Raw genomic sequence first — 15,305 nt, 5'->3', positions numbered from 1 at the left:
AGGCAAAGCTTAAGCGTCCTCCAAATTTTTTTGCAACGCAAGTGGATCCTCCACCGCACTCAACATACACCAGGCACAGAGACAGTGAACATTTGTGTGTAAATGATGCATGCAATAAAGCGAATCTTTCTTCGTCAACTCTCCCGGACATTGCTGCTTCCTTCTTGCTCAAATAGCTCCCGCGCCGTACCTAAACAATTTACGTGCTGCATCTGCGTTGGGTACAACGTCAGTCCTCAAGCGCATGAGCCCAATGCTTAAACTATTGGGCCACAACCACACACGAACTTCTGTCGCATCAAAGTCACTCAGCTGTCCCACAAGTTTGCGGGCAAGTTTCCACGACTCGTTGGACGAGCGCACAACAGCACTCCCGCGCGCCAGGTCCCATTAGGCGCACGTGCTCTCGCGGGATAGCTTTGTGGCGTTGATGCTGTGGTCGGTGACGACGCTGTGTCGCATTTCTCCGCCACCGTGGCTGACGGTTCCGAGACGCGTTCGTCTCAGAAGTCCGCTGCTCATATCTCTCGAGATGCACTGCTTTGTCTTGCCCGCGTATCTGAAGCTCCTTTACACGTGTTTTCACAGTAGGTGGAACCTGCATGTTTTTGCTTTTTCGTTCAAAATAGGGATCAATCAATCTATCTATTAATCACAAATTTTATTTTCACCATAGACAATACATTGTTACGGCAAAAATAGGGAGCCAGAGAACAAAGCTGCATCTGGGCAACTTGACTCCATCTGGATACCCATCTCCAGTAGCAAGCAAGCTCCGCAACTCGTAAAATCTATATGTTACCTTTTGCGTGCGTAAGGCAAAGCAATGTATATCTAGGATTTCAATGTTGAGCTCAGCGTTTAGCCGCACCTTCGTCATTAGAGAGGTTGATGTAGTTCGTAGTGTGGTACTTGCTGCTGTTGCTTCATAGAGTAATTAGGTGCTGTGTGTATTAATAACTTCAAGAAAATATACCGGCAAGAACGCGAATAAAAGAAAAATGCTGACGTAGCTGGCTGGATAAGTGTCATGGGAAGTGTCGATACCAAAGGGTCAATATATTGGTTTCAATAATCGAAGGAACAATTAGTTGCAGACGAAGTGGATACGATGCCTTCATAGTTTGCGAGCGCTTGAGCTAGGGAAGAAGGTTGTAACTAGGTTACGCGGCCGTCAACACACGAGTGCAATCGATACAGATGCTTCGATAACGAAGTGTCAGACTTTAATCTTTGGCGATAAAACACTGCTAGAAGAAATTTGTCCCACCCTCTGCATTTTTTTCGTGTTGTCACCTCCACTGCAACAGTGGGCTCGGGGAGATGGCAGTAGCTGCTAGCAGCTTTATTCTTTCAGAGTGGACCTGTAACGCTGTCAATACAAACGCAACCGAAGCACTGTTATATAAAAGTTCTACAGGAGAAAAGGAGCGAAAACCTGCAAACGAAATAATAAAGATGACAGGTAATTTGCAATAAAAAATACTCTGCATGTTCGTAATCCCAGCCACGCCTCGACAGAGGGAATGAGTAAAGAAATGAAAAAAAAATGATGCTTACGCAACTTTAGTGGCCCTGGTTTCTGAACATCTTGTCTATACTCATGTTCCAACTGAATTCACTGTGCGCTACCCTAAGCTATGAATGTCAGTCAGTATTCAGAAGCAACGGTCACTAATCTCATGCCACTTAAGATGCATGTGGGCGTGTAGCGGTTCACATCTCCACACTCCTATAGTTGACCACCCAGTGCCGTCAAAAAGTTCACGACATCAGTGTTTTTACGCAACCAAGCCGACGCCACACGCGTGCGCATATCTAACACGACAGCAACGCCGCTTCGCCGCACGTCTGATCACTTTCCTGGCACCTAATACCAGTGCTGCACGGAAATATGGTGAAGCAACTAGAAAAAAAAAAAACTTACCGGCATCCTGCCAGTAAAACGTGGAATTGCGGTGCTGCTGCGAAGCCGAGCGTGCCGTGTGCATATCCCAACCCACGAAGGCAAGGCGCCTTACAGCACTCGCTTATCATGGTGAGAAGAGTAAAAGCGGGAAAAGACACTGCGTGGGATGAAATGACGGGCTAGTCGGAAAGTGCGTGAAGCGTGAACTGCCTACACACCTGCTTGAAGCGCTGTTGCAAGCAGGGCTTTTTTGAGCTATATAGAACAGTTGCTTCCGGTTGGCTGGGGTTACGGCGCGCCGCGAACGGTGTTTCTGATAAGGAGAGATGGTACACTTTGGGTATGCCAGTAGCGGGAGTCACTCCGCCTCTTATTGTTCTATGTTTGCATCTTTAGTAGCAGTTGACGCGGTAACGATGCTGGGCAGAATCGAAACGGTGTATATATTTAGCCAACCGAACGAAAAGTTTTCTACATAGTGCTTCCTTCACTCAACCAAGTACACTCATTAGCGACGTTGGTTTTTGGGCGCAACTGCGTATCAAACTATTATAAACTGAACTTTAGGTAGCTTGTGACTAAAATGGCGGAGCGGGTTTAGAAACGCGATGGGGCGACTCAAACATATCTGATATTCCGAATCTAGCCGCTCTAATTGAAGAAGAGGTTGTGCTTTCGATATGATGGTTGCTCGGCAAGAAATTTGGGCACGTCCTCGTGGACGTTCCAACCAAATAGCTGTTCATAACTATTTGCATGGGTATGGGTATGAGCAATTGTATCGGTAAAGCTGAGCAACTGAACGACGTGGTTGAAAGATAAAGCTGCGCCATTTTGGAAAGCCAGCAACTCGTAAATACCGGTGCTTACACAAAACTAGAGTAAGTAAGACCCTTGATTTGCTTCTTTCAGTTTCCGACACCTCGCCGAAGAACAAAAGCTTCCGTGACCTGTACACCACTGAGAAAAAAGCGGCTTAATAAGGACGTGACCTGCTCTAGGAAAAGGCGTGACAGCCTTCGTATTGTGGCTTGCTTTTGGGCACTCAGGAGGACTACAGACTCTGGCAGCTAAGTCGATAAACATCCTATGAGAAGTAACAACGTCACATCGTTGTTTCTATGTCTCTCCACATCACGTTTCTATGCCTCTCCTGCGTCTGACGTTCAACAGGATTATCCTGACGGGAAAGTTGTTTTGCTACTCTTTTTTCCGTGTTCCATACGTCTTAAAGCAGACCTGATTCGGTCACCATGCCGGATTACGAGCAAGCAAAGAGGTCAGCAAAATACTTCTTTTTCTTCCCTCGAAATGGGCAAGCCAATGGAAAAAAAATGCATTAGAGCTGATAATAATAACTAATAATATAGTTAATGATCATGATGACGATTATGTTCTTCCTCGGAAACGAGCTGGTTGCACACGCCACTAAACTCGTTGTTTCAACTTTTCTTCGTGTGCTTAAATATCGTTACACACGAATTATCTGCCTATTATTCGGGTATGCTTTAATACGTGTACATTGTAGCGGATTTGGCCTTGCTGCTTCTCTGCCCTCCATTCACGGCCGGGGGGCAATCAGTTACACGAACACCACAAAAACGCTCTTTATTAAAGCTTGTATAACGAAACAAATCAGCGCAACACTGCCGCTCACAAACATAGCCACTGGCCGCCACATCACGCCATTGCCGCCAAACTGAGGCGCACAAGCCGCTTATACAGTGGCGCTGTGGAGTCAGTGCAGATCGCAGTACACAGCACGTGGCAATGAAGCAGCACATCCTAAGACAGCGATACTGCGGCATTCCGAGCAACATTGTGTGGTTGTTCAACACATGCGCTACACTTCAAGTATTGGCAGGCAGCTTCAGTTGCATAGAGCTCAGTAAAGCGGCATGCACAAGGCACGATAAAGACAGCACAGACTTTCGCTTTTCCTCGTTGTTACCTTGTCCGAGGTTGCGTGTCCGATTTCTTTTGCAGTAAATATAACATTCTCCAACCAAGCGAGATTAACATCTAACGCTGAGTATGCATGGTCCAGTGAGGGAGAGCTTGGCATGATTAGAAAAGAAAGTTGGGCTAGTTGGAGCGTATTCGAGGATTGAGGTATTTAACAGATTCAGATGAAGTCTAACCTCGGGCCCTGTGTCTTTCGCCTCCGGTCATCTGTCGTGCCCCGTATAGGTCAGCCGGTGACCGGGACTCACAAGTCTAAATGTGCGTACTGTTTTTAGTAGAAAATGAACTAGTGGTCGAGGTGAAATCTGATTTATTCCTTTTGGCACCTGTACGTGTTGAAAAAAGAAAGATTGTCGCGTGATCAAGATAAGGCAGTCAGAAAACTACATCGCCTGACCTTATCCGCGCACGCACCAGCTAAGTATTCAAATTGCACAACCGCGAGCCTAGTACAACTTAGTGCTTTGAAGATTACGACTGTTGCACCCATGGTGGGTATACAAAGCCGTCGTTTTCTTGGCAAATTACAATGCACATACTGATGTTGCAACATTATCTTTCGAGACGCAAGGGCTAATGACAAGGGCTTACACAGGGGCAATTTACCTCCTCACTTTCATTGTTACAACAAAGGTCGCTTAACAAAGAATATGGAATGAGAATCGAGGTAGCAGTGATGAGACGAAATAAGCCGGAAAAACAAAAATCGCCAAAGATAGTTATTGGAGCTATCTAAAAAAGAAACGACACTTATACTCTTCGACCTCTCTGCGCAGCAAAAAGTACCATTTAATTGCTTCCAGGGACCATTACACCATTACATCGTTATGCTTCACATGCATCGCTTCTAATGACCGCACATTCTGTTCTGAAACGCGAGCACGTGAGGCCGGATGTGACCGTGCTCTGTTTCCTTTTGATGCCAAAGGCCATTAAGTGAAGCAGACTTTATAGTGAAACAGGAGTTTCGTTTCGCGAGGTTTGACGTTACCGCGATGAGTACTCTAATATCAGTTATTTCCTTCATCATATAGTTATTGTGATTAGTGCGACCATAAAATTGGATGCCGCAGGGGCATATTGTTTCACCTGGATACATCTCGGCTCTGCCTAAAAGCATGCGGTGAGTTATTAGCGACGTCGCTTTGCCTAGCTCCAACTACTGAGAACCGCTCGATCTTGTCGTGAGTGCGCCGGGTGGCCATGGCTCATGGGGTCCTGGACTCATGCCCCAGGTCCATCGAAGGACCCTGCGGTTTCACTTTATTTGAATAATTTTTTCTGTCTCTCTCTCGTAGTAGTGAAAATCTATTTTAGCGTGGGCTGCTTTCTATTAATCTTAACTTTCCTGTGGTTAGGTAGATACGTTGAGGTTAGGTCTACCTCGATCTGTTTGCTTTATGCGCAGCTGTGCTTACATGGGTTTGTATGCACAAGGCACTGCTGCGCCCCTCCATATTGTTTTCTTTCTCTTGTTATTTCGATTGTAGGGAAACTTGGGCGAGTTGGCGGAAGTTTATATTTGACTAGCAGCAGCGCTGCTGATCCTGACTTTACCTGACGCCATAATCACAATATTACGGACCCGTTCTCCGTCGAGCGTGAAGAATCACCAAATCTGGGAGATAAAACTAAATATACGGCTTTTTTTTCGCAATGCATGTCACCCTTTGCTCAATCGTGCTGAATCTTTTACATTCCAAACAGTCGATCGTTCTCGTGTCTCACGCAAAACATTGTGGTTTTGTCTTGAAACGATGAAATGATCTTTTGAACTTTATGTTTGATCAGACGTTGATACTAATTTCATTTGGCGCGCAACGGCTGAATCTGCTGCGTTTTATAAAATTACGCATTGAAACAAAGTCAAGACTAACAAGTTATTGTCTTTGTTGTAGCAGGTTTACGTTGTAATTTCGTTGGTACGATTATTAACGGACCGAATGGTAATCGCAGCAGTTAATTGTTAGTTTCAGTCCATTCCGGGTATTTAGTTGCTTTCACACTGTCTTTCGCAAACCAAAGAAAGTGTTGACTCGGGCTTTGTCCGACCGAGTGACAGCTTATGCTAAAAGGTATAGTAAAGGAATTGCGCCGGAACACCTAGCAACCCAAGCAAGCAGTCTGAGCATGCAGCCTAGCATCAGAGGTAAACGTCAATGGTCATTTTGTTTGTTTAAAAATTGACATGTCTCTTACATTTACATGTATTCATTTCGGCGGGGTACGAAGACCCCTCGCCTAAATACAGCCATAGGTCTAAGGTGACTGAACATTGAACTCAGGTACGATGAGTACCGAGTACGCATCCTCCATGAATCATGCCGCCAACGTGACACTAAAGTGGTAACTACAGTGTCAGTGACGATATATCTTATGTGGAACTCCACACTCTATAGGTCTCCGGCGAAAATCTCGCAACTATGCTCACTTCACAAATTATACCACAATTTCACTCACTCATGGTTCAATTGCGTGATTATCATCCACACGCACACTGCACCTCTTCTTAACTCTAGCTTTTCACGTATTCGTGTTTAAAGCGACGAGTTTAACAAAGCAATGCCCCTTAGCGTTACTTGAGCACTAAACAGTTCCTGAATGCTAGCTAGCTATTGTTGACTGTGGTGCTGAAAATGTTTGTGCATTGCTACCAATTCACTTTTGTTGTTCATTATGTCATTATTCTTTCTTTCTTGGTGCGTTAAATTTTCTATTGTTACTTTTTACTCTATCACTGTCAAGAGTGATTGTTGAAACAAAGCTGACTTTTCACATTCGCTTGTTTATTGCGTTGCGATTATTACAGGACTTATTCTTGCTAAACAAATGTCTGGTCTTTGTTTAATATGACTTATTCTCGTTTATGCAATGCCCCTTAAAGAAGTGTAAAAAGAGATCATGACGATAAAAATAGATGCAAGACGCTCTGTGCGAAAGTTCTTGAAAAAAATTCGTAAAAAAATGGGCTTATTTTAACGCGATTGCTAATTATTTGCACCAGCACACTAACGTTTCCATTAGGCCATCCCCAAAAGTCCTGAAGCGACATTGAGTATTTGTTCCTTGCTGAACCGGTCCGTAAAGCAGACGTGCACGCAAATGAGGCCTCCAGCACTGAATAATGAAAAGGTCATGCCCCCAGGATAGCTCGAACTCAATTCTTCGTTTAGAAAAGTTAAGAGGCTAAGAAAAACGTGGCGTGCAGCGGGAGATAGTGTAGCCGAGCTATGGGGGAACTAAATTACCGGCGCATTAATTCGCACTATTAGTTATTCGACTGCGAATGCGATTGCCCAGTCAGCCGTGATATCGAACGAAGGCTTAGTCAACGTGCGGGCAGTTAACACAGCTTTGTGTAATATGTAGTGTCAGCGAATTGTGCGAGCTGCTGCCCACCAGGCCAACTTAACTAGCGACGAACTTTCAACCATATAACTAAGAACTCGGCGAAACTGCTTGCCAAAAAAAAGAAAAATACATTCAGGACCACAGGATTTCATGGTGGTGGTTTCCGAGTTCGATATTTGAAGTCCACAGGGGTACGCCACAATTTTTTGAACATATGAACCGTTTTTTGTAAAATACTTGTGCTTGTTTGAATTGAGAAATTTCAGTACTCGAACACCCTTAAATACAATAATATTAATAATAAATATACGAATAGTAATAGTTACTAAAACATTATTATTGCTAATTATATTCTAGCAGGGAACATAGACCCTTTCACGTTCCTGCATCTTTCAGTAAGCACTCGGTTCTCGCCCGAACACAAATAATGTATAACTGTCATTTTCTTTATCTTGATATCTTTCAAAGCGTGTTGTCTTCATTCTGTTTCTGTTTTCGAACTTTCTCTTAAGCCTTCTTTCTACCATCACTCCTCTCTTATCTTCTCAAATTGTCTCTCTTTCCGTTTACACACTCGGTTACTTAATTGTGTGTATATTGCTTTATTGTTGCTGATTATATTGCTGTTTATAAAGTGCTTTTTTGTTGAGTGCTTCTCATTCTATTTTTTATCTCATCACGTTTTCGTTGTTCTTTTACATATTTACCTTTTTTGTTTTTTTTGTGCACCAGCACCCAGATGTCAGCGTTGTTCCTAGGCACGGTATATAATTTATGAATTGATTGATTGATTGATTGATTGATTGATTGATATTATTATTGGTTGTATGGATAATGTGTACGTTTCTAAGTCAAAATCTGGTCGCGAGAGACGCCAACGTCGAAGGCTTAAATAGTTTTCCCAATGCCATGTTCTTCACAATGTACTTAATTTTAATATCCACGCACTTTTGTCATTCGTGGTTGTCGCAACGCCTTTACCTTGGCCGGCACTCGAACCGACCACTATCTATTAGGCACCAGAACTCAATCAACAGCCCCTGAGCGATACGTATCAGAAAGGTGAAATTACTCCCGTTCTTCTGCCGTCCCGTTCCCAAAACCGACATTCAATCTGGACTGATTAACAAGGAAGTGGTACAGTAACATCAACAAGTGCGCCAAGACGAAGCACGTCATTAGCGTGTCTCGACATAACCTTTCGCATCCTCTACCACAGCGATCGTTCAAACACGGCTTGAGATGTGCCAGCTATGTTCCGGCCTGTGCACGTGTTTGCTGAGACATCGTATAACGCTGCCGCACGCTCAACCCGATCCACGTGACCCAATTGCCTGCATCGACGAAATGGCTATCGGGCCGCGATGGCGTTCGCAACGCCTCCACGTAGCAATGTTTGGTGAGCATCACCTGAGGCCTCGTAAATCAACGCCTGGCGCGAGATTCCGGCTTTTGCCCTGAGGTTTCCTCTGTAGTTTGTGGGATCTTTTGCTTCAGATTGTTATAGTCCGATGCCATTTATTAATGCTTTTATGCGTGGGTTAATGCTTTTAAGCGTGAGCGAGCGCCGTTGAGTGTGAGATGATGCGAGTATGAGCGTGGGTGAATCCTGGTGAGGGTGAGCAGACGTGAGCATAAGCGTGATCACCGTTGTGTGTGAGTAGACGCGAATATGAACGTGGATGAATGCCAATTAGTGTGAACATACGCGCGTATGAATGTGAATGAAGGCCAGTGAGTGTAAGCAGACGCGTGTATGAACGTGAATGAATGCCAGTGAGTGTGAGTTGAGGTCAACGTGCACGAATGCCATTGAGTGTGAGTAGACGTCATTGAGAATGGAAGATGTTGTGGGCCAGAAAAAAAAAGGAAAATTGGTGAGCATGACTGAGTAGTCGCTTATACTGCCGAACCATGTTTTATTAGTTCTTCAAGGCAGTACAACAGAGTTAATGATACATGTAGTCGGAGACAGTGATTACAGATATTGACACAATGAATACGAGACAGAAAAGCAGCGCTTCGTCCGATCCGAGGCTAATGAGATTATTTCCGATCCACTTTATTCATGGTGATTTCTGTTTTTCATTGAGCCGTTCATTTTCTAATTCGACCAGCGTACGTATGCAAGAGAAATGCATAATGAAGGAATAACAAATTCATATACTGTAGTGCGTTTATTTTCCTAGTTAATGGACGTTGGCATTCAGTCACTTTTGGAAAGCCATTGTAGTGATCGATTCGAGAATAATCCACGTTCACAGATATGCGTCTCTTAAATAAGGTGTGAATACAGTGGTTTTACACGCATTATTATCTCGCATACGAGGAATCAGTTGTGGAAGGAGCGAGAGCTTAAGCACAGTAAATGTCCGGTTGACTACCCTTCAAGTCTTCCATGTACACACCAGGGAAAATCTGTAATTAGAAAGCCAATATACTAAGGATAAAATATTCGAGTCCAACAACCTTAAGCTTTTTTTTTTATGCAGCTGCGTCGAACAGGGTCATGACGCCAAGGAACAGGTTTTCTCTTTGTCTCCTATCACTGCAAGTGCCATGAGCAAGGATATTATCTTGTCAATGATAAATATGTGGTACTTATGTGGATATACGTTTTTCCGGATTATTTATTACTTTAAGCCAAACCGCCATGGTTGCTTAGTGGCTTTAGCGTTGGGCTGCTAAGCAAGGTGTCGCGGGATAATATCGCGCCCGCAGGCAGCCACCTATCGCTCGGGTTGAAATGGAAAAACGCCCGTATACCAGTGCATCGGGATTGGGTGCACGTTAAAGAACCCCAGGGGTCTAAATTATTCCGGCGTCCCCCACTACGGCGTGCCTCATGATGATGATGATGATAAAAACTTTTATTGAAAATAAGAAAGGCAATCTTGGATTACGGGAAGACATGGTCAGGTCCCTAGTCCGGGACACCGTTGGCAAAAGCCGCTGCCCGTGCTCTTTCGATGAGGGCTCGTTGCTCCTCGAGGTCCGAGCTATAGAGGGCCGCCTCCCAGTCCTCCCACGTTGGCTGATTTATTATGGCAATACTCCTATTTATCTGAGAAGCCCATACCATATGGTATAAGTCTGCCTTTTGGCCACAAAATTTGCACAGCGCCGCAAAAGACAGAGGTCTAACGCGGCGGTGGAAGAGGCAAAAGTATAACCGCAAGCTCAAGATGAAGATCGCGGAATTAACGTCGCAAGTGTGCCTCATGATGAAATCGTGATTTATCGTGATCGTGATCGCCATAAACAGTTGATAGATGCGCTTCGTCAGTGCGGTTTTCGTCCCTGTGTATGTTTAACTTTGCAGCGCTGCTTCAACTACAACTACGATATTCCAAATAGCCACAACGCAAGCCTTAATTAATTGCGCGGTAAGCACGCTTCAATTTACCAATTACGATGAGCGCGCTTTAACTAAAGCTTTAAAGTTAAGAAATTTTTGTTAATTAGCGAATAATTACTACGTATGACGCATCAGCCCATCGTCGGCATCACTGACGGCATGGGTCTGAAGGAACCATCCTTCTGTTTCACAAAGACTATTTTTAAATATAACTTTATGTCTTCGTAGAAACAGCCGATAGGAGCATGCGTGCGATCGTGGCCTAGTGGTTTGAGCATTGGGCTGCAGCACTCAAAGGGAAAGGTTTGATTATGGTGCCGGATACGCATTTCTCTTTATTACAATAGTCTGAAGTGTGGCGAGAAACGGACTACCTACCTACCTTGCCTACCACAGATCACTTAGGAAGATACGAAGACCTATTCGAATTAGAAGCAATCAAGCACGTCTAGGACGGTGGTCTTGACAGTGCGGGAATTCTAATGTCGCAATGGCAGAGTTCAGATACGAAGGAATCACCGAAGTCTGCTGCCTATTTATTTTAAATTTTACCTCCCTACCTAGGGAATCAACATTACAAAGTCAATTTCTCCGCCACCTTTGTTTCTCTCGGTTTCGATCTTCATTTTCCCCTTTTTTGTGCCAGTCTGGATTTTGAACAGCGACGTGGTCTTTCAAAGAATACATGCGATACTGCTTTTCGCACTCTATATTACCTCCGCGTGTGATGAGTGTCCTACAGGGGATATAAATGCAGCGTTCTGTTCGCATCTGTGGGAGCTCTGTGCGCCAATGTTGACTGAAGAATGTGGACTTTGAATCCGCGGAGAAGCGGGTGCTGTGCCTGCTTTACCGAAGACAGCGATGTGCGAGGCTCGCTCGTTCTTCTCCGAACCGCCATTATTAAACCAAGCGTTTGCTCGGCTCACCTCCGTCCCAGTAACATCTTCTACGCAGCGTATTTTGCTGTTAGGTGCGGGGTATTGATCCGATTACCCCACGTGTCAGCTGCAGCTTTATTGGGTGCGACGCGAAATTTCCGACAGCCTCTTTTCCAGTGACCACCTCCCATCGTGGTTCGCCATTAAGACTGCGCTTTTCGGTTATTGCGGTTTCAAAGCACAGAAGGAAAGAAGGTTATTCCTTATTTGCGTTCCTCTCGAAATCTCCAATGACATGACTTCATTAGTCCGGCCCACGCTGTGACCTACAAGCTTTTTCTATCAGCGCCTTCCCAGGCTCCGGATAAAATTGTGGAGCGTAAGATCAAAGCTGTCTGAAAGGCATGCGCCCTTTGCTCCTTGATGAAAAGAATAATCAGGTCAAGCGCTAGGCAACGAGGGCGATTGCTTTTGTGAACTTCTTGTCTAGGCTTGCCGAAAAGGGTACGAAAGGAGGCGCTGTGCTGGCACTGAAAATGTGGCATTCTCGGCCTGGACTACCAGCAATTATTGCTCTCGTTTTCATTTTTTATGTATGCCCCAGAGTTTGACCATCGTTTGTATTTCTCAACCATTGTCATTTGATGCATACAGCTTTTCTACTAGCACTGTAATTTTAATTAGGTTTCTCTGTATATATCAGAAAATACTGACATTTAGGCACCTTTTAAGCAGCGTATACCGATTTAGTGAACATTATATGCTTCTCGTACGATCTGAATGCACTGCCTCTCAAATAGCAAGTTTGCTGTTTGTGCGCGGTACAGTAATGATATGCCTAGACGTAAATAAAATGTGAGAATAGTTATTTCACCTTTTTACGCAAAGGCGGTTAGTTTGTTCAACTACAAGAAATGTACAGAGTCTGCCGCTATCGCTCTCTCATTATATGTAACTATCGACCAAATTATAATACTGCCAGCCACACGGGAGCTCCTGAGCTAAGCTTGTGTGATTTATTTGCGCGTGTGATGCGATGCGTTCAAGAAATTACAGGTGAGAGGTAGGCTGCCATCAAGAAGAAAACGTGCAGTCATGTTGACTTCAAGTATTTAGCGAAAAGAAAGCTGTTGTTTCATTTTAACCCATTACATAGCGCTGAAAAAAAAGGACGACAGTTTAGTTTAGCGGTTGGCTTGCCAGCCCAGTGATATTCCCCGCTTTACAATGCACTTGCATTTAAGGATAACTTGTATAACCACAGGGTACTGCTTGGCAGCACATTTGAATTTAAGAGCATTTTGCATAATCACTGCGCACAGTTAGCAAAATACTCAAAGTCGCGAATTACACTTCCTACCTAACGAGTCGGGCTGCCGAGGAACTGTAATTGGCTCGTCAGTGTAATGCTCGGGATATTCTTTGGTCTCTATGCTTGGGTCGTTCGCAGACTACGAAGAGTGTCTGAAACGACTCAGATCAAGCAATTTAAACATCGAGTTCAATGAGGATTGAAAGTTCTGTGTAAACCTGGGATTACTTTAAACAGGTTTATGTGCTGCAAAATTTGATACAACTATGAGTTTATACAGTGGCAAACACAACAGCATGCGGCATTTCTGGTGTTTCTTTCGCTCTATAGACAGCTGAGATGGCCTTGTATTTTGACATTTATAGGCCTAAATGAAGGCATCCCCATTGCCAAAAAAAGTTTTCTTTATATGTGCCAGATAGCGCAACCGCATTTAGCATTAGCCTTTGGTTCATGTTGGCGAACACTGCACTAAAAACGTCCCAGTGATTCAAAACCATTTTGCAGAGATCGACGTAACCGGCTGTAATTCATAACAAGAATGTATGAACGTTCCAGTGTTCCGAATGCAATTCCATGCGTGTCAGACAAAATGTTCATAGCTGAATATGCGTTACGCAAAACCCAACTTCAACCTTGACCCTAGCCTAACAGTGAAGACAAGTGGCTTAGAGTTTCTTGGATGTTGCACACTGTCTCGCTTGCGAGTAAAATAATACATATAATTAAAGTACACGAAGTGCCTGCGAGATATTACACAGTTTGCCGAGATAATCACTTTTGTTTCTTGCGTGCAATGTGAGGAGCTCCGAAGGGATGAACGTAGAGACAAGATGAGACACCTTGCGCAAATAACGTCAAACTACATGAGCTCACAGAGTACCCTTTCGAGCTCGTTAGCGCCCTTCTTCAAGCACACGATGGGTCTTCGAATTTTACGGTTTAGGTAGTATTCTTCTCGGAGCGTTTCCAAGTGGCCGGCCTAAGCCAGTGCGAAAGGTAACAATCCCGAAAGCTCATTAGGAGGGGCTAGGCTACAACAATTACTGTTTGAAATATTTCGACAGCAGAGTTCTTCAATGTGTCGAGGCCATTGTACCTCTTGCTTTCTCAGCAATTAGGAAAATGAGTCATGACCTTCTCTTCGAAGAAGCTGCTCTTTGGCTCTTTTGTTTGATTACAGTGTGGACACATTCAGCCCAGAAAGTGAACGCTTAAAAGTGCAATGCTGTGTGGAAATTTTAACAAGACATTTCGCAAGATGACAAACGAAGGGAACTGGTGTATCCACAAGCTAAATTATTTTTCAGCGCCATATCTTTCTCTAACGAAGCTCCACTACAGTCAATCTCAATATAACAAACATCGATTTAACGAAGTACCGTATATTACAAATAAATGTAAGAAATAGCGGGCAATGGTTAATTTCAGTTAGAATTTATTATTATAACGTAACCGAACGTAATGGATCCAATCGAAGCTGTATCGGTTAAAATAAAACACATTTGTGCGGCTCGAAGAAGTATGAAAGTCAGGAAAAAAAAAATTCACGCAGAAACTCCTCTCGGAGTTGACCAATTATATGTAAGCATTGTGCCTCTTTCTCATCTCCACGCAGCCCGGTGTAATTATCAATGTTATGAAATTTGATCCGACCAGTATAAACGGACAGCGCTACGATGGCACGAACTGTTGTGCACATCGGCGCAAGGTGAATTGATGACGCAAGCAAACTACTGCAGGTGGCGGCACCAGGTGCTCTGATAACGCTCCGATCATGATAAGCCGTTATCGCTCTTTACCGCCTTATCCATCGGCGTCGACCCATTATGAACCGTGATCAACTGTACTCCGACGGCAGCTGCGTGTGGCGCCGCCGCGCGGGCCTATGTTATCGCCACTTAGTTCGCGTTGAAGCGAGAGGCAGCACGAAAGTGAATTCGCTCGCTGCTGTGGGTCCTATCTTGAAAGCGATCGTCTTAGATGACGGACGGACGGGTTTTCCCGTTGCGAAGGCATACGAATGTTTAGGCATTCAACACCTGAGACTACCGCAAAATTAACTTGATGTGCGCCCTGTAGCGCTCTGTCAAATTCTGTAGCACAGCACTGGCTGTAACGTTTTTTGCGCTGATCTCGAGTTCCTTTTTTAAATAACTATTAGGTATTGCAATAAAGTATTGCTCTAAATCGGACATTTTTCTTTCAAGGTCAACTCGGTGTTCGGGTGATACTGAAAGAAAATCGCCTCCCTGCAGTGGATGATCTACAAAAAAATTCACATTACTTAAATGTGCGTTCGTGACACCAGATTCGTATGATAAAACGCTACTGAACTATGCAACAGCTGTGGTGAACTGTCATTATTCTTACTGCCAAATGGCTTTTCAGAGACCGGAGAAAATTCACGAATTGTTTTCGCGTGCACAGCAGTCTGGGGTTTTATCAGTTAAAGCAGCTCATTATAGTATAAGAGATCGCGAGATATCCGCAATATCACTGTGGTGGCGACACAGGGTCGAGAGAGAC

This window comes from Dermacentor silvarum, chromosome 5 (genome assembly GCF_013339745.2).
Source record: "Dermacentor silvarum isolate Dsil-2018 chromosome 5, BIME_Dsil_1.4, whole genome shotgun sequence".
Classification (NCBI taxonomy): domain Eukaryota; kingdom Metazoa; phylum Arthropoda; class Arachnida; order Ixodida; family Ixodidae; genus Dermacentor; species Dermacentor silvarum.
The sequence above is the reverse complement of the archived record's forward strand: the minus strand, read 5'-3'. Positions refer to the sequence as shown.